At 41.8% G+C, this 23,847-nt stretch overlaps 1 pseudogene; it reads right to left on the minus strand.

Annotated features, from left to right (window-relative positions):
- Positions 1 to 23,221, minus strand: part of LOC140694194 (large ribosomal subunit protein uL16-like) — a 37,867-nt pseudogene extending 14,646 nt beyond the window's left edge.
- Between the last annotated feature and the right edge of the window lie 626 nt (positions 23,222 to 23,847).

The raw sequence follows: 23,847 nt of genomic DNA on the forward strand, positions 1-23,847 counted from the left end.
GTGGCCTCCAGGAGCCTCTAGGGGAGTGTCTGTGACTCCCAGCCAGCAAGCAAACAGGAATGCCATTCCTACAAATGCAAGGAAATGAATTCTGTGAACTACCAAGTGAGCCTGGGAGAGGACTGTGAGCCTCAGATGAGCTCGCAGCACTGACTGACACTTTGATTTCTGTCTGGTAAGGCTCAGAGGACAGGACCCTACTAACCATGCCCAGACTCCTGATGGACAGTGACTGTGAGGTGAGCTGCTAAAGCAGCAATGGAAAACTAACACAGAAGGCTTCTTAGATTTGAGGAAATATGGTTTATATTATTTCTCTTAAAGGCTGCTGATATGCTCCATCATCAATACAATTTCTCACACTTCATATTATTATGAGTGATGTGATTCAATTTCACAAAGCAGCAGGAGGTAATACTACTCTCAAAATTTTACAGGTAAAAAACTTTAGAACATATAATAATTTGTTTCCTCCAGCAACTGGGCATAAGATTTAGCATATTTGCCTCTCTCTGTCTAAACCAATATCATTCCAAAAATAAATAAATAAGTAAACATCTTAGTCCTTATCCATTTCAAAAGGAATGAAAATAAAGTTGAATCTGTGGTGAGAAAAGCTAATTTTGAGATCTAGCAAGGCCATATAATTTCAGGCAATCATCTAGTTTCTAAGAACTTCAGGGAACTCAGCTAATAAAAAAAGGACTAGTGGAAATTTAAATCAAGTCTGGAGGCTAATTAATAGCAGAAAAATATACAGACATATATACAGACATAAATGGATAATGACATGCTCTGCCAAAATTATACAGTGTATAATTAAATGCCATTGCAAATGGCCTGAACTTCAATATCTCTTGTGTGCCAGGCACTGGTCTGTAAGTGATATATGAAGTGTACAGACAAGGACTATCATATAGAATAGTGGTTAGGGATTCCGGCCACAGCCCCAGACCACCTGGCCACAGCCCCGGGCCCACCACTGACTGAAGGCGAGGTCTTGGGCAGGTCTAGCCCCCCTTTGCCAAACCTTCAGCTGTAAGACAGGGACATGGACAATGTTTATCTCTGCGGGCTGCAGTGAGGATTGAATGAGTTAATACATACAAAGCACACAGAAGAATGCTGGGCGCATATTAAGCATTCAAACGCTGACATCAATATTGTTTTCATAATAATGCCATATTAATATTCACTTCTAAGAAAGGCAAACTGTGCATCTATGGAGGATACTACCGGACTGTCCTCCTGGGATGGCTTTTACTTTTATTGTATGAATTTGCCAGGGCACTGTTCAAATTTGTTACTGTGTTTTTTACCTTAGTGAAATGTTTATGGGTTCAAGTACTGTATCTATTTCTGTGTTAAAAATCTAATTGAAACTTATATGGAAACATTAGACACTGACATTCTAGGGCTTTGTTATACAAAATAGTTTTGAGGACCACCAATTCAGCATCCCCCAGCTGCCTGTTAAAAATGAACAATCCCAGAAGACACAGTACATTTGGCCAATATACTTTGTTTCTTTTCCATGGGAGGGATAGTCTCTCAGGCTTTTCTCTTCTTCTTTTAATACTCAGTACTTCCTTTTCTGTGCCTGTAAGGCTCCTGGATGCTATTCAGTCTTTTTATAGCAGGTGCAACACTATTTTTCAAAATATTTTAAAAATCAAACAACATTATCTAGGCCATAGAAGACTTTGACAAAAGTACTTTTATGGAAATCAGATACTAGGAGGCAATATTCAAATCCAAATAAATGTTGCTTTAAAGCTCATGTTGATGCTTTATAGCCCAAAACAGTGCAAGCCAAGAAGCAGGAGTAGGTAACCAATGCAACATGAAAAACTGATATCTAAGATTGGGTATTGCTAATTAAGTTTACATGTTCAAAGTCTTAATCCTTATACACAAGTACTTGAACTTCTGAAGTAAGTGGTTTGCATCACCTCATTAGTACAGTACATTGGTTCTCAAATTCTGGGCCCCCAATCATCAGTATCACTTGTAAACACATAAGAATTATACTCCTGGGTCTCTCCCCAGACCTGCTGTATCAAATACCAGGATTGGGGACCAGCATCTATGGTCCTACAAGCCCCCAGATGATCCTGATGCTTGCTAAATTGTGGGAACTACTGGAATAGTGGTTCAGGCACAGTACATTTCTGCTGAGTTTTTCATCACTAGTTTGAATACAATTCTGCCTGGTCAAGTATGAAAATGTATGAATATTGGAAATAGGACACTGAAATAAGGAAACCCAAAATGTATGCCTGCAAATAAGTGCATCTATGACAAATTATAAAGAATTATGTGATTTAAAGCTGATATAATTCAAAGTTACTGCACATTTACTTGATTGTCTACAATGTATGTTTGAAGAATTATTTATAAATTTTCTATAACCTTAAACTTTTTACAAAACTGTAAGTATGCAAGCTTACAAGGTAGAAATAAAACCTGTTTGCCTGGTTGATGGGGGAGGGGGGAAATAAAGATAGGTAATGTGAAAAAACAGTAAGTTGCCTAAGACAGGATCCTTAGGTCTTGACAGGATTCTCTGACTCCCTGTACACCAGCCATAAATTCCTATTTACCACAATTTATTTCATTCAGGCATTTTCTTCTTTTTTTTCAATTGAGTTATAGTTAGTTTACAATGTTGTGTCAATTTCCAATGTAGAGCACAATTTTTCAGTTATACATGAACATACATATATTCATTGTCGCATTCTTTTTCACTGTGAGCTATTCAGACACTTTTAATCTTTAATAGACCATCATTCAGCACACTGCTTTTAGTGTCTGCATGTAACTTTTGATAAAATTTTCAAAGGCTTTGAATTATAATTCTGGAAGGAGCAAAGTTCAAATGTATATAACTACAGTTAGAAATACAGTATTTAAAACACAACCAAGAAGAAAGAGAAAATCTTCAATGAGACTTTTTAAAGAACAATATTCAGGGTTAGCTCTTTTTAAGGTAACAAAATAAAATTCAAAACTATTTAAATCTCCTAATGAACAAATAAAACAACAGGGCACAGACGTCAAAACTATGTTCTCATTATATTTATTAAATGTAAAACAACTATAAATAAACTAATTAAGGAATAGTCCCATACAAAGTATGGGGAGGAAGGAAAAATTAATGTTATCATAATGACAAACACTATCTCAGCAAACAAAAATAGTTTTAAAAAACCACATAAGAAAAACACTCTGCTTGTACCCACTGACTTAACTGTATATCTTAGAGACTAACAAGTGCTGCTTCCCAAATTTTCTGCTACCCCTTCCCAGCATGACAAACCACACGTTTCCAAATCTAAATAATATATTTCTGAGGCTTGTCTCCTAAATAAGAATCTCTTTCAAGAGATTTAACTCTAATGACAAATCACATTTTACAGATAGAATATAATTATTTATAAACATCACTTTGCTCCCTAAGCCTTTAGATTTGACATAGACAGGCTTCTTCTACTGCTAAAGATGTATCTGGGACGCCTGTCCTGATGGTGATACAAAGGGCAAGACTAAATTTAATTTTAAAAATGCAAATTACTGCAAGTTGGTTAAATTACAGGTTTAAATTACATAATTATTTTGTATAAGAAAGTAAAAGTGGAAACTGCTTCTTCAAGAGTCTGTTAATCTTCTAACATCTGTATAGGATGAAATCTGATTATTTTCCCCTCCTATTTCAGTACTACAATTTTCAATATAAAACTTTTCACTGAAGGGAGAGGGCATAGCTCAGTGATAGAGTGTGTGCTTAGCATGCACATGTTCCTGGGTTCAATCACCAGTACCACCTTAAATAAATGAATAAATGAATAAATAAATAAATTTAATTATCTCTCCCAAAATAAATAAATAAATAAAAACACAAATTAAAAGAAAAAAACCTCCTCCACTGAAACTTAAGAGGCAGCAGCACGGTGACTAAAAGCATAGATCACAGTCGGATCTGGATTTGAGTTCTAGTTCTGTGAATTCAAATTCCTAGCTATGCATTCTTAGACAATTCTCTGAATCAGTTCTTCTGCCATAAAACAGGCTTGTTAGTATCTATTTCATAGGGACTGCTGTGAGAAATAAGTAATGCATGTAAATATCCTTAGCAGAGGGTCTGATATATTGCAAACATTCAATAAGTGGTAACAATGATAATCAAAACAAATAATGATCAAATTATTAATTTATCAAATAATCAAATCTGCATTTTTATCCTGTAGATTCTCAGCCCTCTCCTAGTTGATTCTTTATAAATAACTAGGGGCAGCTCACAGGTATAAAATCAACCATCAAAAGAAAGAGACCTAGCAGGCACCTTCCTCACCCTTGTTCTCTCCCATGTTTCAACAGCCTTAGTCATTATCCAAACTTGAGAATAAAGACCTGCTCACACTGGGCAGAGGAGATCAGAGGCCATATTTAACACCTGTACTTAATGATAGCTCACCCACAGTGTAAGACTGATACCGTACATTCATTTTTCCAACACACTCAACATAAGAATGGGCACTTAGGTGGAAAAGAAATCAAACAAAAGCATCTTTCAGGAAGTGCCTGTTGGATCAAAAGTCTCATTGCTGAGTCAAGAAGAAGAAGGTCAACTTAATGCATCACATGTGCCAAAAGTATAGGCTGTTTTATACTTCCTAGAAATGAAGGGAAAAGTTCACATGAAATCTCTATCAACTTTGGTGACTGCCTTCTAATTCATTTAATAAATGTTTGTTGAACACCTTTGGATTGACACTACACTAAGCACATGGATACAAAAGTGACAAGATAATAATATTTTCCTCTTGCAGAGCCTATTAGAAAATCATTCCCTTTTTTTCTCTCTCATTCATTGGTTGACTTACTATATGCCACTATGTGGCAGCAAATATTAGGCATTTTGGGGAGGAGAGATTTACTAAAAAGATAAATAAGATAGAACCCTTGTAGTCAAAGAATTGACAGGCTAGTAGAAGAGAAAAATACAAATACCTATGTTAACTGCTATGAAAGCCACATAGATACTGTGCATAATCAGTAGGAAAAACAACTAACTCTACTCACATTAAACAGGACAGGCTTTCTAAAGGAGATGGTATTTAAATAGAGTCTTAAGGGATAAATGTTTCACAGATGAAAGGAAAACAGTACTTCAGACAGAGGAAATAGCCAGGTGCAGACACATACATGAAACCATATACATGCACACACACATACACACACACAAACTGCATTAAATATATACATGTTACATACAAATGGATATACAGTCAGTTTTTAGATGGAAGCAGTCATTTGAATTACAACACAGAAAATGATGCAATTGACTACTTTTCCAATTCTCCCAAAGATGGTACACAGCTAATAATATATTTATAAGGGAAAAGTTATTTCCTTCCAATTCCAGCCTTAGAGCATTAGCACTTAAATCTCTCCCTGAAATAAAGGGAGGTTTGAATGCTAGATTAAATCTGGACTAGAAAAGGCTCTCCCTTAAGCAAAGTATCAATTCAGGTAGGAAAATAAAGGAAAAGAGCAACGGGATCAAATTAGAAGCTCCTTAAATGGACAGGGTTCAATTTTAAACAGTAGGAAAAAAATTAATTCCTTAGTGAGTAATAAAACTTGAAGGAAGAAAGGGAAATCAGACATGATGCAAGGTTTCTCCCAATGATCATTCTATTAACATTGATACTTGCTTTTTCCATTAGCGTGTACTTGACTATACAAATACTTACATATCATGGCACTCACATTTTGTAAGCCCCCTAACTCTTGCTATACTTTCACGTGAATAGTTTGCCATTTAAAAAAATTAAATTCAGGCAGATGGGGTGAATAAATTTTTTTAAATTGTATAAAAATTAGTAAAATCTACCCGGAAACCCTTCCTAGCTTCTGAATAATAGTATAAATACTTTTACCTTTTGAGTAATTGCCTTATCATCTTAAAAAATAAAAATCATGAAATTTGTTAATTTTCCTTTATGTCTATGTTTTAAAATGTGGGTTAGAGGCTTATCCATGTCTAAGCTTTATCTTTAACAATAATCAGTATTTATACAAAATCTAACTGGTAAAGTACCTTATACTACAAAGGAAGTAATCAAATGAGAAACAGAGAATTTAATGATGGAGCAAGGTTTCCCAAACTTGGTATCATTGACCTTTTGGACCAGATCATACTTCATCATGGGGTGCTGTCCTGTACAAGGTTTACACCTGACCCCTACCAACTAGAAACCAGCAGCACCCTCACACACAACTCTCCCCTACTTGCGACCATCAGAAACATCTGCAGATGTTGCCAAATGCCCCTCTGTGGCCACTGCTGCATGCAGGCAGCGTGCTACGCTGCTCAGTGGTTATCTCACTTCACCTAACAACATAGTGTCCATGAAATAGTTGTTATTTCCCAGCTCAACAAATAAAGAAACTAAGGCCAAGAAAATTAAACAATTTGCCAAGAGTCACATAACCAACAAGTGTGGCAGCCCATACTTAACCCACACAACGGGGCTTCAGTCCCTGCTCTAGTCACTGTTCTGTTGTCACTTATTAATGCCTCAGCCTTTTTCATCTGACACTTGAAATGTAATATTCTGATTTTTATCTGAAAATAAAAAAATAAAATTATCCACACAAGAGGAATTTAAATTAAAAGACTCCCAACCTCAATTCAGGATAAACTAACAAGTATTTTTTAAGCACTGACTGTATGTATGCCCAGTACCAACTTTAGGAACTAGAGTGATTCAAAGAAAAAAAAACCACATTTATTAAGGATTTGGCTCAAGACCTTTTCCACACATTACCTCTCTGAAGTCTCACAACATCCCTGTGAGGTAGGTATTAATATCGTCGGTGGATGTAACCAGTGTACCAGGTTCTTGTCCCATTGCAGAAAGAATTCTGAGATAAGATGTAGTGGTTAATAAAGGTTAAGTGAGAACTTATTAAGGGATGGATTGTACACTCTCAAGGGGAGAGTTAGCAGGCTCAGATGAGCAGCTGCCCTGTGTTTCTCTGGCAAGTTGATTACATAGGGTGTAAAAGAGAATGGGTGGATTATTCATTCGGGAAGGAACGGTTTGGGGTCAGATTCCCTGATTATCATCCCAAATCCACATTCCCAAAGAGAAAAGGGATTTCTGTCCTTATTTAGACTGGATCAGAAGTGTGGCATCAGTGCATGATGAATACTTCTAATCTGCAAGGGTAATATTAATGAAATGAGGGCATAATGAGAAAAAGTTTCATTCAGACACTGGAAATTCCTGCCTTTTCTCACCTTTCTTTATTTGTCTCCAGGCCACTGATCACCCCCAAATGAGCTCAAAGATTCCTGCTTATCTTTCTCTGCCAATGGACCTCTGGTGCTTACATGATATGTGGTTTCCTGCATTTGGCTTGTGCCCCTCCTTTCTGCCCAATTGCTGCCATTTGGTCTGTGTTCCCCTTTCTCTGCTTATATCTAGCTATCTGCCTGCTCTAACATTACCTTGTTTCAAATGGGGAAGCTAAGGCTCAGAATAGAAAGGTAGTCCCTGACCTAAGAAGGCTTACAACTCAATTGAAGAGACACACACACACAAAAAAAAGGTTTTTTTAAAGACACAGAATAAGTTAAGTATCTCAGTTAACAACACAGAGAGGGTGAGAAACACAAATGAGCAGAAGTATGAAGGAGGATTAAAAAATGGCCGCACTTAGGCTAACAGATTGCTTATTCTTATGCTCACCCTTAAAACGGTCAACTGACCTGACTGACCGGTTGCTACTCACGGTTCCAGGCCTGTTGTTGAAACCGAAGCTATTGATCCTACTGTTTCTACTTTATTCTAGTCATTGAAAGTCATCATCATGCTGGGTCTCTGAGTCCTTCTCCAAGAAGAAGGTCTGGTCACAGGACTGTCACCTTATAAAATACCCTGAATTACCAAGAAGACCACACCTTGAAATAAAGCGATCTACCCACTACCCTCCATAGAACTGATCACCGGAAGCATCATAACACCATTCTGAGTTTTCTGATGAGAAAATGATTGTGTTGATGGTTATCAATGCTTTATTGTTTGAGCTATGGCTCTAGAACCACCCCCACCCACTCCATCCCCAAGGTGGGTACACAGTTTGGAAGGCACTAGCATGCTGTGAATCCCCTTTGCCTGACAAAGCTATAAAGCTGCCTCTTTTCTTCTAAGCTCCAAGATCCAGTCTCTGAATTCTTTGGCTTGTCAGGGACCGGGGGCCAATCTTTTGGCAACAAGTATACAGTTAGATTAGTCAGGGAATACTTCTTAAAAAGGGTTTCTAGTATCCTCTCTTAGGAAAGAAAATGCATGAGCCAATTGTAATAAACTGAGGAGGAGCAACACATCTGAAAACAACAAGAAACAGAAGTGTGGGGACTGAAATGTAAACTTTGTGATAGCCAATGCAAGCAGCAACTCAGGGAAATGATGAGGAGTGATATGTGCCTTAGAATTCAGACGGAACAGTAGCTGGAGATGAGACTAGCTCTGTGCTTTTAGGGCGTTCCTGTCACAAACACTCAGGCACAACTACAGGAATGAAATCAAAAGAGCTGAAGGTGAAGACTAATGGTTGTTAGTGGAAGCTTAGACATATGGAGTCAAACACCAAAATTCATAAGATGGGTGATGGGTCATCTACTTTGCTTTATGTATTTTGTCTCCCCCAAGCAGAATGTAAGTTTCCAGAGGGTAGGGGGCTTTATGTCCTGTTCACTTATGTCAATCCCTGTCACAGTAGGTGCTCAGTAAATGTCTGCTGCTGAATAAAGGCAGTTTTCAAAACAGTTCACCTATTCAGAAACTAAGGCCACAAATGTATTCAGCATTCAAAAAACAAAAAACAAACAAACAACAACAACAAAACACCCAGCAAGCACACACACAGAAATAAGAAGACTATTGTACTATTCAACGTTATTGCAACAGCTAACATTTACTGGGCACTAACTCTGAGCAGACACTGTGATATATTATCTCAATCCTCTTAGCTGCCCTGTGACAGAGGTAGGTAGTATTCTTATGGTCCCAGGTTTACAGGTTCACACAGAGAATAAATAACCTGCCCAAGGTCACAAAGCAGCACAGCTGGAGAAAGCTGGGTCTGTCAACTCCAAGGCTTGCCTCTCAAATACTATGTCACAGGCACAGAACTACAAGTATCCTTCTTAGGCAAGGCTAGGGAAAAGTGGCCAATGAGGAAAGAAAACAGCAAAACAAAACAAAATAGAAACTCCAATGTAGTCAAAAACCATTGGTCCACCCCTCTCCAATAGCAGCTGCTGTAGAATCTCCCTGCCTGGGTACCCTGACTAACCCATGCCCAGCACAACTTCAGTGGTTTAAACAATCCAGATGCTGAAAAGCAGGAACTAGAATCAAGCATCTAATCAACATTTCAAAGAGCGGTAGATAACAAGTGGTAATGCCCCAGGGCCACAGCCCAAAGAAATGACAGCTGTGAACTCAGACTAAGGCTGACCTCAGACCTTCCCAAGCCCTTCTCTCCGTGTCTGCCTCTTCCCTCCCTCCTGTGCCCTGCGTGTCTCTCCCCACCTCTGCACTTCCCCTCTCCCACTACATGGCCTTCACAAACACTCTGAAAATTTTTGTTTCCTGCTCTAAATTTCTCATCTAGTAAGTTAAATTAGTAATATTTCTCTAATGAAAAGAAGTCTACCTGTAGACAGGTAGAAAAATGTTCTCTGCATGTTGCAGCATCAGTCCAAAGGGCACATTATCAAATTCACACAGTAGTCACTAAAGAGACCACCAATCAAACAAATTAAAACTGACATCCCACATATATATTTATGTAGCCTTCTGGTGTTACACACATGGTAACTACACAGGAGGACATTAAACCCACTAGACAGACTCTGCTCTTCTCCCTTCAGTCCAGTAACACATCCATGACTGCAAAGTTCTGAAAATCTCTAAAATGGAAAGAAGTGTAACTCCAGAAGCATGATTGCAATCGTTACCAACAAGCAAAAATATTTAAAATATTGAATTTGCTTAAACAACTAGAATATTCATTAAATTAACTACTTAGAGATGCACTAATACATAAGCTAATTTAACTTCTGCATTTACACCAAAATCTAAAGCAAATGTGCCTTAAAAGCAGTCCGAGAGTAAGCCAGAAAGAGAAAGAAAAATACCATATGAGATCTCTCATATGTGGTATCCTAAAAAACAAACAAAGTATAAATACAGAACAGAAATAGACTCATAGACATAGAATACAAACTTGTGGTGGTCAAAGGGGTGGGGGGTGGGAAGGGATAGATGGGATTTCAAAATTGTAGAATAGATAAACAAGATTATGCTGTGTAGCACAGGGAAATATATACAATATCTTATGGTAACTCACAGAGAAAAAAATGTGACAATGAACGTATATATGTTCATGTATAACTGAAAAAGTGTGCCCTACACTGGAATTTGACACAACATTGTAAAATGATTATAAATCAATAAAAAATGAAAAATGTTAAAAAAAAAAGCAGTCAGGGAATGAGGACAAGAGTTGGCAAGATAAAAAGTACTAAGAAACATATCTCAATCTTTTCTTTCTGCCTTTGGATTTTTTTCATACACTTGTCTTAAATATAGAACTCTATTAAATAAACAGACTATGAAAGCAAATTCATATTGCTCTCAAAATAGAAATACTTCCCAAATACAAAAAAGGAAAAAAAAACAAGAAGCATTTATTTCTTGAATTTGACAGCTGAACAATGATTATGCCAAATCTAAGGAAGGAAAGGAAAATTATTTCTGAAAACGGATCCTGTATTTAATAAATATTAAGCATGAAAAGGGAATGTCCACCCCACCTTCACATCATTTTAGGAAAAGGAGAAAATCAAACCTCAGTTACAACAAAACCACCTGAATAAAATTCCATCAATCATAGTTTGAGATGTAATGATACAAATTAAACTTATTAAACTTCTTCCTGTATTTTTTTAAGCTTTTCATTTCAAAGCATTAAACCAAAGGATGTTTAAAAAACTTGATAACCCAATTACAGCCTGATATTTCCAAACGGAAAATTTAAACCAAAGTCACTTTCAGAGCTAATCAATGAATTCATCAAAAACATTCTTTCTGATCTAAGCACTATGGAGGTCTTTGGAGATGAATTCAAACTCTAATTATGTTCAAATTAGTCTTTCTTTTCTGTAAATAATAAGCACAGTAGTTCTGTCATTTCTCTACTTTTTAAGATTTTTAAATAATATGTTAATGAATCACACACTAGTACAGATGCTTTTGAAAACTCTGTAGAATTATTTCAGTTTTATTTGTCAAACTCCAGGGCTGAGTTTAAGTGTTGGGCAACATAAAGCCTGACTTTAGCCTTCTGTCTGCGTCGCACTGTAAAAGACCTTTAACTCACGTTAATAGTGCGGGGCCACACTGTCCTATGCGTGGCGCTGGGAGAGTTCTGCATGTGCTTTATATTATCTCATTTAGTCCTAACAGCCCTGGGAAGGACATGGTTTTCCATCCACATGTGATGAGGCCCATAGCGAAAAAGGGTAAGTAACTCATTCCAGGCCACATAGCTAAGAATGACACTGCCTTACTAATGAATCTTCTGCCTCCACAGTGTGAATATATTTTATGAGGGAAATGAGAAGTGAACTAGCAACACGGTGCTGGCTCCAGATACGCATAGTGCTTCCAAACATGAGATTGTTGCAAATTACCCACTACTACTAGTGAGGCAAGTCCTTCTCAGACATAGAGGATGTCATGCAAAGGTCTATTATTAGACCCTTAACCAACCTAAAATGACATTTTAAAAGCCTCATAAGATACATACATTCTTCCAAAAACAAACCAGCAATGTGTCTTGCTACTTCATATTTGGCCCAAAATATTGATGCATTCAATGTATTATCCTAGGGTGATCAGCTCAGAGGAAAGGCTAAGTGACAGAAAAATATTCTGCACCATTAATACTCCCTAAGTTCATAGCCGTCATGCAGAAAGAAGCATCAAGCATGACTCAGGTTCCCACAGACACAATCTCAGCACGTGCTGCCTCCTGCCTGAAGCCACCCAGGTCTCCATTAGCCAACCTTCAGCTGGAAAAAGAGGGGGCAGAGGCCACACAGCAAAGCAACAGACACTTCATGCCAGACTGATCTGCCAGCTGTCCCTAAGGTGATGGGGGAAAAGCAAAATATAAGATACTCAAGCAGTAAGGACTCTTGTGCACTTGTATTATTTTTCAAAAGCCTGCATTGCAGGATAGCACAACACAAACATAGGATCTTGTATTTACTTGTATCAGCTTACAATTTTAGAGAAATCAATTGTTACTCAAAACTTTTTAAGGGAATATTTTAGAAAAACTGTCATACATTGGTCTGTCTCTCAGTATCCAGATCAAGGACAGATGTTCCCTCAAATAATTCATAAATTCTGAAGGTAGAATAGGAGGAAATTTTAAATATACTTGTGGGTAAAAGTATAATTATTAGAAAATATATATCCCATAGTGTTCAGGAAATGTCATGTTGATTAAGGAAATACACTCTAAACACATATGAAAGGGAGCATGAGAATGTGCCCAGGAGGGGTCAGGAGAAAGCAAGGAAAACCTACAAACTACATGAAGGAATAAGACAGGCTGGTTTTCTGCTTAGTGGGAAAAAGTCTCAAAGGAGAAAGGTTGAACAGCAAGAGTTCATTATTTGAAAACAACTTTACTCATCTGTTTGTAATGAAAATTCAACTACACTAAAAAGGAAAAATAAACCAATGCTCCACTCTTTTCCCTGGTCCACTGAATGTGTCAACAATACGGAACATTTCTATTTGGGATATTTGCAGATATGAGAGGAACACCTTGTGTCTTTTAAATTGCCACCCATCCTTAAGCCTGAGAATGACAAATTACGTAAAAAGACAAAAAAATTAATAAATAAATAAAAGAAAGTATTCAAAAACAGCAAGGAAAGAATCATCTCCTAATGAATGGGAAAGTAACTTTACAGTGACCTTCTTTCTAAAAGGTATACTAAAAATGTCGGTTTATATAAAACTGTCAGGCACCTTTCTTAAAGGAAGAGGAATTGAAGTATCTATTACATGTGTAGAAATACTATGTAAAGTAAAAGCAGGCTTGACACGAACTAAAAAGTGTCACTATTGGAAGAGTAATCCTTTCCCCTAAGGGAAACTGGGGAACCCAAAGATAAATAAGATTTATGAAACCAGGCAAAAATATACCATCATCCAATGTAGCTATTTGTTGACATATGAAACAAGTGCTGTGGTGCTAGCTATGATGTAAAATTGACCAAAGTGAATTATTCTTTCTAAACAACACTTGTGAGATAGAGTCACTTAGGAAATAATTGGCCCCGCGCTGCCGTCACCCCAGGCTGCGGCAGCGCTCTAACGCGCACGCGCAAGCGCACACGCTGTGCGGGGCGCCTAGGAAACAACAGCCACCGGTAGCAGGACCAGACGGCAGAGCGGGACTCTGCACACTGCGCTGGGCGCTGCAGGAGGTCAAGGCTCTAAGACGCTTAAGTATCAAACCTCAGTGTTCTTACAGTTAGACGAATACTTCCATCTGGTTCAAACAGACCATAAGCACTTCTAATTTCACATCTAAAGTAAGTGCTTTACAACTTATTTTCAGAATCTTTCATAATTATACCCAGAAGTTTCTTCAGATACTCCAAAGACACTTCTGGCCATGATGCACAGCCATTATATCACTGTGTGGTACCTTATATATTATGGTATCTTTGAACAAGAAATGCAAGTGTCCCTACTTTTTGGCTGCATCCCTTCATAGATGTCATTGCCCCTGTTCCTCAGTCCATTGTTTTCATTACTATGGAGGCAAAAGTAACTTGAACAGTAGACTCTGCAGAATCATTTTAAGAAAGCCCCCAAGGAACACATCTCACTTAGAAAACAGAGGCCACCTGAAATATCCAATCTCAGCTTTGCAGTAGAGGGATTCTCAGACTGCATGCAGGTGGACTTGGCAGTTGTCTACATCAGGGGTCCTTAAACTATAAGCCAAACCCATCCTGCCTCCAGTTTTTATGCATAAGGTTTTATTAGAACACAGTCACCTTCATTCACCTACAGAATGTCTGTGGCTGTATTTGCACTACAAGAGCAGAACTGAATCATCGTGACAGGACCATGTGGTCCACAAAATTTAAATATTTACTAACTGGTCCATCACCAAAAAAAAAGAAACAAACAAACAAAAAAAGTTTGCCAATCCCTCCCCTACACAACGAGATGTCAGAGGCAGCACAAGAATTCTCCAAGTACCATCTCCAATGTACACGCACTGGGCTGCTGCTAGCCTAGGCGTGGGCTGCTAGCTCATCTGGTGTCAAGCACACAAACACAAATGCACACTCCTAAGTCTTTTTAATCATCTCATATCAATCCCAAAGTTGCCAGGGCAAAGCACATGACGTTACCATTTCCAACTACCAGAGTCCCACCCTTCCCACTGCCTTTACTAGTAAATTATGTTAACCCAAAAAGACTGCCCTTTAAAGTTCATCAAACCATGATTTCACTTGCATAAAAATGTTGTGGAAGATAGAGGATGAGGAGGGAAGGTGCCCATATGGCATCTGTTCCAGAACCACCTTACATCTAGCTCCCCATCTAAATAGATCTTACCTGGAAGTTCTGCCATTGGAACAGTCACTCCTAAGAAAAGGCCAAAGAAGCTACAAAGGAGGTGGTGAATTCAAACTAAGAAACACAAGACTACAAAGGAGGTGGTGAATTCAAACTAAGGAACACAAGATAGTGTGGCTATAGAGATTCCCTACCTCACAATCCTCAATCCTTGTTGGCATCAACAGTAAATTCCATGCTTCACAATGAAAATTTTTAAATTGTTTTAAATTTTTAAAAAATCAGTCTTCCAGCATCTTATGCTTCAAAAATGTAAGGAGTTTTTAAGTGTCAAGTTGGTTTTATTTGTTAGTTTTTTAATAAAAAGATTTTTTAAAGGCATTTTCAGCAATGCTATGCTAGCAAAGGGCTGTCCCGTCCAATGTATGGGACACAAATACACACACCACCTGCCAGCAGGAGAAGCAGCCTTCTTTGCCAGCTATTTTAGCCCCACTTCATCATGTTGGGGACAAAACTCAGTATGATAATGAAAGGCAAATTTTAAAAACATGAATTTGGTGAAACAGATCTGTCCTTTATGTATAAGTTCCTTAACAGTGAAACCCTACATATTCTTTTGAACTTAACCTCAAGAGACATACATACCCTACAAAAAGCTTGCCAGGAGTTTCAAAAAAATCATGTGTCCTGAGACTGGCTGTTCCCCCTTTTCCACTTCAAGTTTTACTCACTTTAGAAATATCTATTTTAGGGAGAGTCTCATCCATCTCTGTTCTTACTGTACCTTTGCTAACTTTAACAGATTCTCCTCTCCCAAGTAAAAATACCCATTTGTCAGCTCTTTGCTCTCCATCAGCACTCTTGAGAAACTTTAATACTTTGATAATGACTTCCAATTCTACATTTTCAGCATATTGCTCATTATTTTACTGCTCATTTTATTGCTCATTATTTTACTGCTCATTTTATTGCTCATTATTTGAGATTTCATCAGTATCCAACTTCAACTCGAAAATTTATTGTCCAAAACAAAGTCCACTGCCCCATTTCTGAATTACTTTGTATCAGAAACCACTAGCACCATGCTAATATATTGGAAACACCTTTTTCACTCCTCCATCTGTATTGCTCTTCAGTGACCATGGTAAAAAATGTTGGCTCCCTAGAAAAACAAAATCCTAATCCAAGTATAATGCCTTGGTTTAAAATACAATTTCTCTATGGTTTAAAGCTACCCTTTCAGGAACATTGTTCTCAACTGATTCTTTGAGCTGTAAACACATACCCACACAAGCACAAACTGACCCTAAGCTACTCAACAACTTCCCTGTGATTTCCCATCAACCATCTTCCTAATTACCTCTGCTCCCCACATCCTCCAGTTCCAAAAGTCTTCAACACTATCTCCAGCTGCTCTTTTCTTCCACTGGCTCAGACACTCCAATATGTTCTGTGTAGTCCAATATCAACATTTCCCCAATGAAAACTGTACAAACACACTTACATCTATAATATACCAAAAACTTTCTGGCATATAGTGGTCATAGATTAAAAACTGGTTCATTTCCCTTTCCCTACAGTTTTGTGCAATCTGTGTATCATTGTCTCTGCCATTCATAAGTAAAAGCATCTCAAAAGCGGGGCCCCCAATTAATTTGTTGTTTCTTTGCTCCTAAATAAATACACAATAAAGCACTGACATTAGTTTTAACCAATCTATAGTAAAAGCAATAAAAGTCTTAAATTTACTAAGAAACTCTGATGGAGTATAATTTACACTGAAACTATTTTGTTGGTTTGTCCTCCCTTCCTACCCCCGAAAAGCAGCCTATGCAGGACTAGATGTCTCTTCCTATCTTTGTGAAACATGGGATACATGACTTTCTCATGGTCACAAAATAACAGATCCAGCAACAGTTGTCTTTGATCTCACATCTAACATTACATCCATTACACAATAATTTAATGTCAGCATCTATTTAAAATAGACAGAATTTAAGGTTCATAACAAAGGCATAACAAGAACAAGGCATATAAAGAAGAATAAAACAGCTGGAGAAGTTCCAGGGGAGGGCAAAGTGATTGCAAAACAGACAAAAACAGTCAGGAACAATGATGGTAAAGAGGAATACTGAAAATCTACAAAACCAGGAAAAGATGAACTCCAGCTCATTTTAGCATTTCTCAAAACACACGCTCAGGACTTGTCCTGGAACTTTAAAGAGACAGGTTTTGGATAAATAAATGAATTACTAATAAAAACGAGGGCTAAAAAACTTGTAGAATTTGTCACTTTAGAAGAAAAAAGTACAGGCTAAAAAGTGTTTGAGGAAGTTTTAAATAAGTTTGATCAAGGTCCTGAATGGAAAAGTTGACACAGATGACTCAGGCTTACATTCACTCCACAGAGCCTCTCTCAGCAGTGGCTTCAGAACGAAGCCCACACAGCTCTCCGGGGGCCTGCGATCCTCAGTTTGGTACTGTCTGCTTTGTTATGTAAAATTCCACCTATGCCTAACACTTAAAGTCTACGTAAATATACAAAATATTCATTATCTTCCTCCTCTTTAATTTTGCACTCTGAGAGGATACTTAATATACAAATCAAAGATTCTGTAGGCTTCTCCTTTAAAGTAACAAAAAGGGATAAAAAAATCATCCTCATTTAATAGAGAAGACAACTGAAATAAGTCACAAGTCATTCCACCAATTAAAAATTGCTGTCGATTAGGACATATACAACTCAGGGAAAAAACAAATTTTGGCTAAGGAAAAATGAAATACGTTTTTAATAAACTGGTTAAAGTACAAAATGCTCTCCCCCAAATCAGTTATGATTCCTAAGAACCCCAAGTTTCCTGAGTAACTGATCTCGGTTACCACGTCCTGCTGATACGCAGGAACTGCACCCAGGAAATGAGAAGGTAAAAAGCTCCTGTACTGAAATGAAAACTCTCAAGGAAGAATGCAGAATAGAAAATAAATTTTACATTCAGGGCCTCACAGAGTCAGAGGCTTCCATTTGGGAACCCAAATAGGAGTTGCCCAGAAACAAAACCTACAGCGCTGTTTCCCACCCGATGTACCAGGAAAAGCTACATACACAGAGATGTCCTCTGTGCGCACATATGCTCTGGCTTCCTCAGTTTCCTTTTACCAATTAATGGCCAGAAACATGCAAGGGTCCACTCTGCAGAAAGACAGAACTCCTCAAAAAGAAACCTGCAGGCTTGCGTATCACACGCACAGAGAACTAAAAGGTTACAAGACACAGGACTGCCTGATGCCTTCTGCCCGCAGTGAGGACTCAGACACCCCGCTCATCTGTATGCTCCCAACACTCCAGGAAAACATCGGCAAAACACCGCAGGACGCACGGGCACCCTCCCCCTTCCCCCAACTCCCCTTCCCAGAGCCACTCACACTTTACAGAAGAGCCAGAGCGCTGAAAGTGGGCTGGTTCCCTTCCTCCTCGGGATGGAGGCGGCAGCTGCGGCAGGGCCTGCGCCTTACTGAGGAATAAGCGGGGCTGGTGCCGCTAAGCTGGGCAGCCACTCAGGTCTTTTCAACACCGACAGAGCAAAGGAGGCAGCGGCCCCAATTCCCTCCTCTTCTCTTTCTGGGCCTCTTCAGGCTGGGTCTTCTGCCGGTCCTGGTCCACTTGTCCCTGGACAGTCAGGTTTGGGATGCTCTGTACTTTGATTTTAATAAAGTTCCCTCTGGGCGAAGGCTGCAGTCGGCCCTCCAGGTCCCCCAAAACCCGCCGCCCTCGGGGCTGGGGTGGGGGGTGGGGCCCTAAGACCTCCTCCCGGAGTCCTGCCGAGGAGCCAGGGTCCAGTGACTGGTTAAGGGATAAAACCCCCAAGGGGGCAGAGGGGAGGGGGAGAGAAGGAAAGAATGGCGGCACCGGTCCTGCTGATCCCGTTGCCCAGGCCACTACTTCATATTGGTGTCCCCGCCCACACCCCTGGCTGGGGGGTGGTGGCCGAACTTGGGGTCCCAGCTCATATACTCAGTGTCGAGATGCTATAGACGCAGGAGGGTGGCGGAGATGGCACCGAGGTGGGGGATCCAGCCAGCTCCGCTCGGCGCCGACCCGGCTTCTGGCTCCCATAGGTGTCGCTGAGGCTGGGACCCCCTCCCTCCACCTTGGGGGTCCCTTGCCCCACGCCCCAGGATGAGACAGAGGCTCTGGCCCCTTCTCAGCGCCCTCTCACTGCGGAGCCGCTGACGAGCCCCGCCCGAGGTAGGTATCCGCCTCCCGGCCCCCGGCCGCCGGCTCGGGCTCCGACGTGTGCAGCTGTCGCTGCCGGCGGGGAGGGGATGGGGAGACGGGATACCGTGGCTCCCGCTGGCCCCAGGTAGGGCACGGGTCTCGGCTGGGCCAGTGCACAGGGGCTGGGTCCCTCGGGTGCTCCCTCGCTCTCATGCTGCGGTGGTGGCAGCAGCTCCAGAATCTCAACTCGCAGTCTTGCTCACTCAGTGCCTGGGTCTGGCCTCATTCCAGAAAGAAGGGCGGAAGGAAAGCGGTGCAGACTGATGACACTTATAAGGACACTAATCCCATTCAGGAGGGCTCCACCTTCACGACCTCATCTAATCCTAATCACCTTCCGAAGGCCTGACTTCTTAGTACCTCTGAGCATCTCATAAGGAGGAAAAGGAAGGGGGTGGAGGGGCAGAATCGAATTTCAACGTGTGAACATTTAATCCATAATGCTCTTAAAGATGTTTTTCTTAAGAAGCCCATCTACCCTAGAGATGAAATGCCAGTGTCATAAACCACAGAAATTTCTACCATAGTTTTTGTTTTAAATAGCAATTTAAAACAAATTTGGTATGCAATTATTGGTAACATGTAGAATTTTCCTTTTGGCTTCCTAAAGTTTAAAACTTCTAGCTATGTAATTCCAGGATCATTTTTAATAAATGAATTTGTGATCTCTAGATGACTAGGTTTTAATTTGTTACATTATCATCGCAAAACACATCATATTAGTGACATTTTAAGCTCTTTTTTTAGACCCATGTGTAAGAATGATTAATTTCCCTTTTAAAACCACAAATTATTTTTTATTTAGTTTAAAACAATCTGAAACTTACAGAAAACTGCAACTAGAGTGTAAAGAACTTTTTTTTAATCTTGAACTCCCATTTGGGATTAAGTTACCAACCTGACTGTAGCTCCCTGAGGCAGCTCCAACCCTAGCTCCCTTTCTCAGAGGTGGAAGGTGTGGAGACTTGGACTATACCTGGCCCGATCTGCACAATAACTCCTCCCCCACCCCACAACCCCCATCATCTGCATTTCTGTTGTTCTGGGTGGGGGCAGTTGAGGTCTTGGCCCCAAATTCTGGGCCAAAGGCAGAACTCATGCAAACTGTCCCCTGCCCCAGGAAGTGTAGTTTCTCAAGGCGGTGGGAGGAAAAAGGCACACCCGCAGCAGAGCAGGGGCAGCAGAGGGGAGTGACCCCAAATTTAAAGCCCTGAGGAGCGGGTCTGAGGACAGTCTCAACCCTGCTGTCCCAAACATGAAACGAGCACCCAGGACTCACCTACCTTTGCCTCTGAATTTCGTGCTTTCCCAGAAGGTCTAAGGGGTGGACTTCAGCCCCCAGGCTGTCACATGACCCACTATGGTCACGTGATTCACGGACACCGGGGACAGTGGTTAGTGTCTTTTCACCTCTCTGAGCACAGGTTGGAGTGGCTGTTGTTTCCCAGGATGACCTGTTGGGTAGGAGCAGTCACCACTGCCCTGGTGGAGGCTCCGTGGCCTTCTCTGTGCTCCTGGGAGCAGCGCAGTGACAACAAGGTCACCAGAGCCTAAGCAGGAGTGACAGGTGTGGTGGGCCCACCCATGGCTTCCTGGGAAGTGCAGGTTAGCTCCCTTAAACCTTGTATTTCCTCACTACTCATCTCCTCTCTCTAACCTTCTCCTCTAATGTACTTTCAGCTTTCTGCTTTACAAGGGGAAGCCTGGGGGAAAAAAATAACTTATTGGATGGTTTCCAATTTGCACTTTCCATGTGTAAAGCCCAGTGTGGGCTTTGTGAGAGAAAAGCAAACCTGTGAGAAAGAACTCTGTTGTTATGATAAGGGACTGTGATCCACCATCTAGTGGACAAAAAATTGAAAATACACAAGCAGGTTTTCCTTTTCCCTTGTCTAGAAAAACAAGTGTCCCAGAAGCGCACAGCCTAGACCTAGGCTCCAGCCTTTGGCAGTGAGTAACCAAAAGCTATGACTGGAGCCCAGACTAGGTCCTTACCTCCTGGATGCGCTTCCTGGCCCTTCTGCTGCAGCTCGCTAAGGGTTCATAATACTCCCGGTCGTGGGTTTCCGTGAAGAATTCTTGGGAGAGGATCTTCCAGCCACAGGTGTCCAGGTCGTGGCCCAAGTAGACCTGAATTCGGTGATGGTAGGTAGTTAGATAGAAATGAGCATTGGGCAGGGGGAGAGGAAGGGGAAAGGAACAATCCAGGAAATAACAGTATGTATGCATTCAGGATTAGGGTTTCCAGAAATTTTTACTTTCTCTAAATGAGGGCCAGCAAAAGAAGCCGGTTAAAATCAAAATGCTGCGGCTGCATATAAGACAAGGACCCGGCATAACTTCAATCAATGCTCATTGTAATGTAATTAACATTACAGTCTGAGCCCCCTCCCATTGGTTTCTCTATGTGCTTCATGGGTAAAAACCTGCCCAAAAGGGGATGGGCATGCCAGAGCACAAGGAACCTGAGCTGTCAACCAGAGCATAAGGAACTTGAGTTGTCAATCAGCTTGTTCACTCAAAGAACCTGAGCCATTAATCAATCAACCAATCACACACACACACACACACACAATGCCCCTAGGCCAGGATACAAGACAGAAAATCAAAGGAGCAGCGCCATTTTTCCCCTCTTGGATTGGCCAGCTCCCAATTCTTGGGAATGTACTATTTTTTACTACCTTTTTATTTTACTAATAAAAATCTGACTTATATCACACTTTCTTTCTCTCGTTAAAAATTTTCTTTGAGGGGTGACTAAGAAACTAGGTAATTCTTATTTCCCTTTTCCCAGTAACAGTAACAGTGGCGATCTCCTGCTCAGTCACCTCCGGGACGCCCCCAAAGAGCACTGTCCACATGCCCAAGATCTCCTCGAGGAATACCAGCAAGCACGGCTCCAGCTGCGAGTTCACGGGGCTTGGCTGCTGGTGCACTGAGCGCAGATCCTGGAAGAAGTGCCCAGCCCAGCTTCACGCCTTGGCGGGGACTCCAGCTCCACGGCGGGCGTCCACTGCTTCGTGACCGAGAGTCCCAGGTATGCCGTATCCGCCTCATCCTCCCTCACCATTTCTAGCACCTCAATCTAGGTGACCATCCTGCAGGCGCTCACTACCCGCACTGAGGACACCTGGGCTTCCATAGGCGCCAAGAGGGCTTCCACAGCGGCACATCACTACCTGCAGATGTGCTCAGGATCGGGCTGGACTTGGCCCACACCAGGATCCAGTGAGGACTTCCCACCTCTTTTCCAGACAAATTTCAGGGCAGCAGGTCCCCTCAAAGGCTGCACATGCTCCATGGAGAGCTACCCTCCGTCCAGGACGGGAGGCTCTGGGCCCAGGGCTTCTGCCCTGAGTCACTGAGGCAGTGGCCTCAGGCCAACCCCTGCCTGCTGGGCTATACAGCCTGCAGGTCCTGTTGGACATGGGTGTGCCAGGCTTGGCGCCCCATCCCGCACCCACCTGACCGCTGGTGCCGCTCCTCTGCCTCTGGGCCATCCGGTTGTAGCAGGTTATGGCAAAACTGCCCTCAATCTCATTCCAGGAGATGATGAAGATGAACTTGTGCTTCTTCCGCTTGTAGAACACATGCAGCCGCCAGGCCACTCAGTCCAACTGGAGTCTCTCCTTGAGCGTCAAAAACATGGTGGCTCCAGAGCCAGGCCCCGGGGAAGGGGTCACCAGCCCTGCCCGCCAACGGACTCAGCCGCTGTCTATGCCGTGCCAACAGCACCCCCGCCCCCCACCGCTCACCCTCGCCAGGCGCCTTCAGCCATCCTAAAACGCTGGGGGTCTCTGCCTGCTTGCTCGCCCGCCTCTCTGCCCTCCGACCGCCCCCAACCCTTTGTGGCACAGCTCGCGGGAAAGAGAACACGCCCCCAGGAGCTCGTAGTTCACACGGTCACGTGCGAGGGTATCTGTTTACAAGCCCCGAGCTGCCGCAGTGCCTGGCGCCCGCGCTAGCCACTCCCTGGGGCGAGGCCACGGTGCTGCATCTGCGGGGCTCTGGAGGTGAGGCGCGGTTCCGTGGGACCAGGCAGGTGGTCGGGAACCGTGTGTGTGTCTCCAACGCTGGTACCAAGGCCGATCTCCCCGCCCCACCTCCTCCTCTTCCCGGCAGCCAGGAGCTGGCTTGAAGGAGGGTCATGTCTCCTAAACTTTGTGCCTCAGTATTGTCACAATGTCGCCAGTCGGCTGCTGACTTAGGCTCCACTGGGACGTAAACACAGACACTTGGCGCACTCCAGTGACGCGGTAGCGGCGGCAGCGCGCGCAGCCGCCCGCGCCCGTTGGCCCCGCCCCCAGCACCCCCCGCCCCGCCCTCTGGCTGCTGCGAGCCCCTCCCTTCTTCCTTCCGCAGAGCCGCCTGCGGGCTGGAGCCGCCGATTGGCCGGCGGTGAGAGTGGCAGGTGCGCCCCGCGGTAGAGGCGGCCTCCGAATCCAGGAAAAGAGGAACAAAGGCGGAGGGACTGGGAAGTTTTGAACTCCATTTATTCAAAGGGACCCTCAAGTGTAAGTTTTCCTCCATTCACCGGGAGGGATAACTTCTAAGTTCAGAAAGTACTCCGTATCATATGAACTATGTGCTTTATTTTATTGAGACCCCCTAGGCTGTTGAATACTCTCCTAACATCTTTGTGATACAGTTTTTAAGATATGAAAGGAAGGTGTCTGAAGACAACTGAGTAGAACTCCGAAACAAAATAAAATTAAGTGAAAGTTAAAAAAAAAGAAACAGAGGAAGGAAGAAAGAAAATACAGAGAGACACCGCAAGCCCTACTCACCTCACAGCACCTCTGTGGTTTCCCGCTACCTCTCCTTTTTCTCCATCCTACAGTGGCATTTTACGATTATTTTCTTGGATTT

The sequence above is a fragment of the Vicugna pacos genome, unplaced genomic scaffold (genome assembly GCF_048564905.1).
Source record: "Vicugna pacos unplaced genomic scaffold, VicPac4 scaffold_20, whole genome shotgun sequence".
Taxonomy (NCBI): Eukaryota; Metazoa; Chordata; class Mammalia; order Artiodactyla; family Camelidae; genus Vicugna; species Vicugna pacos.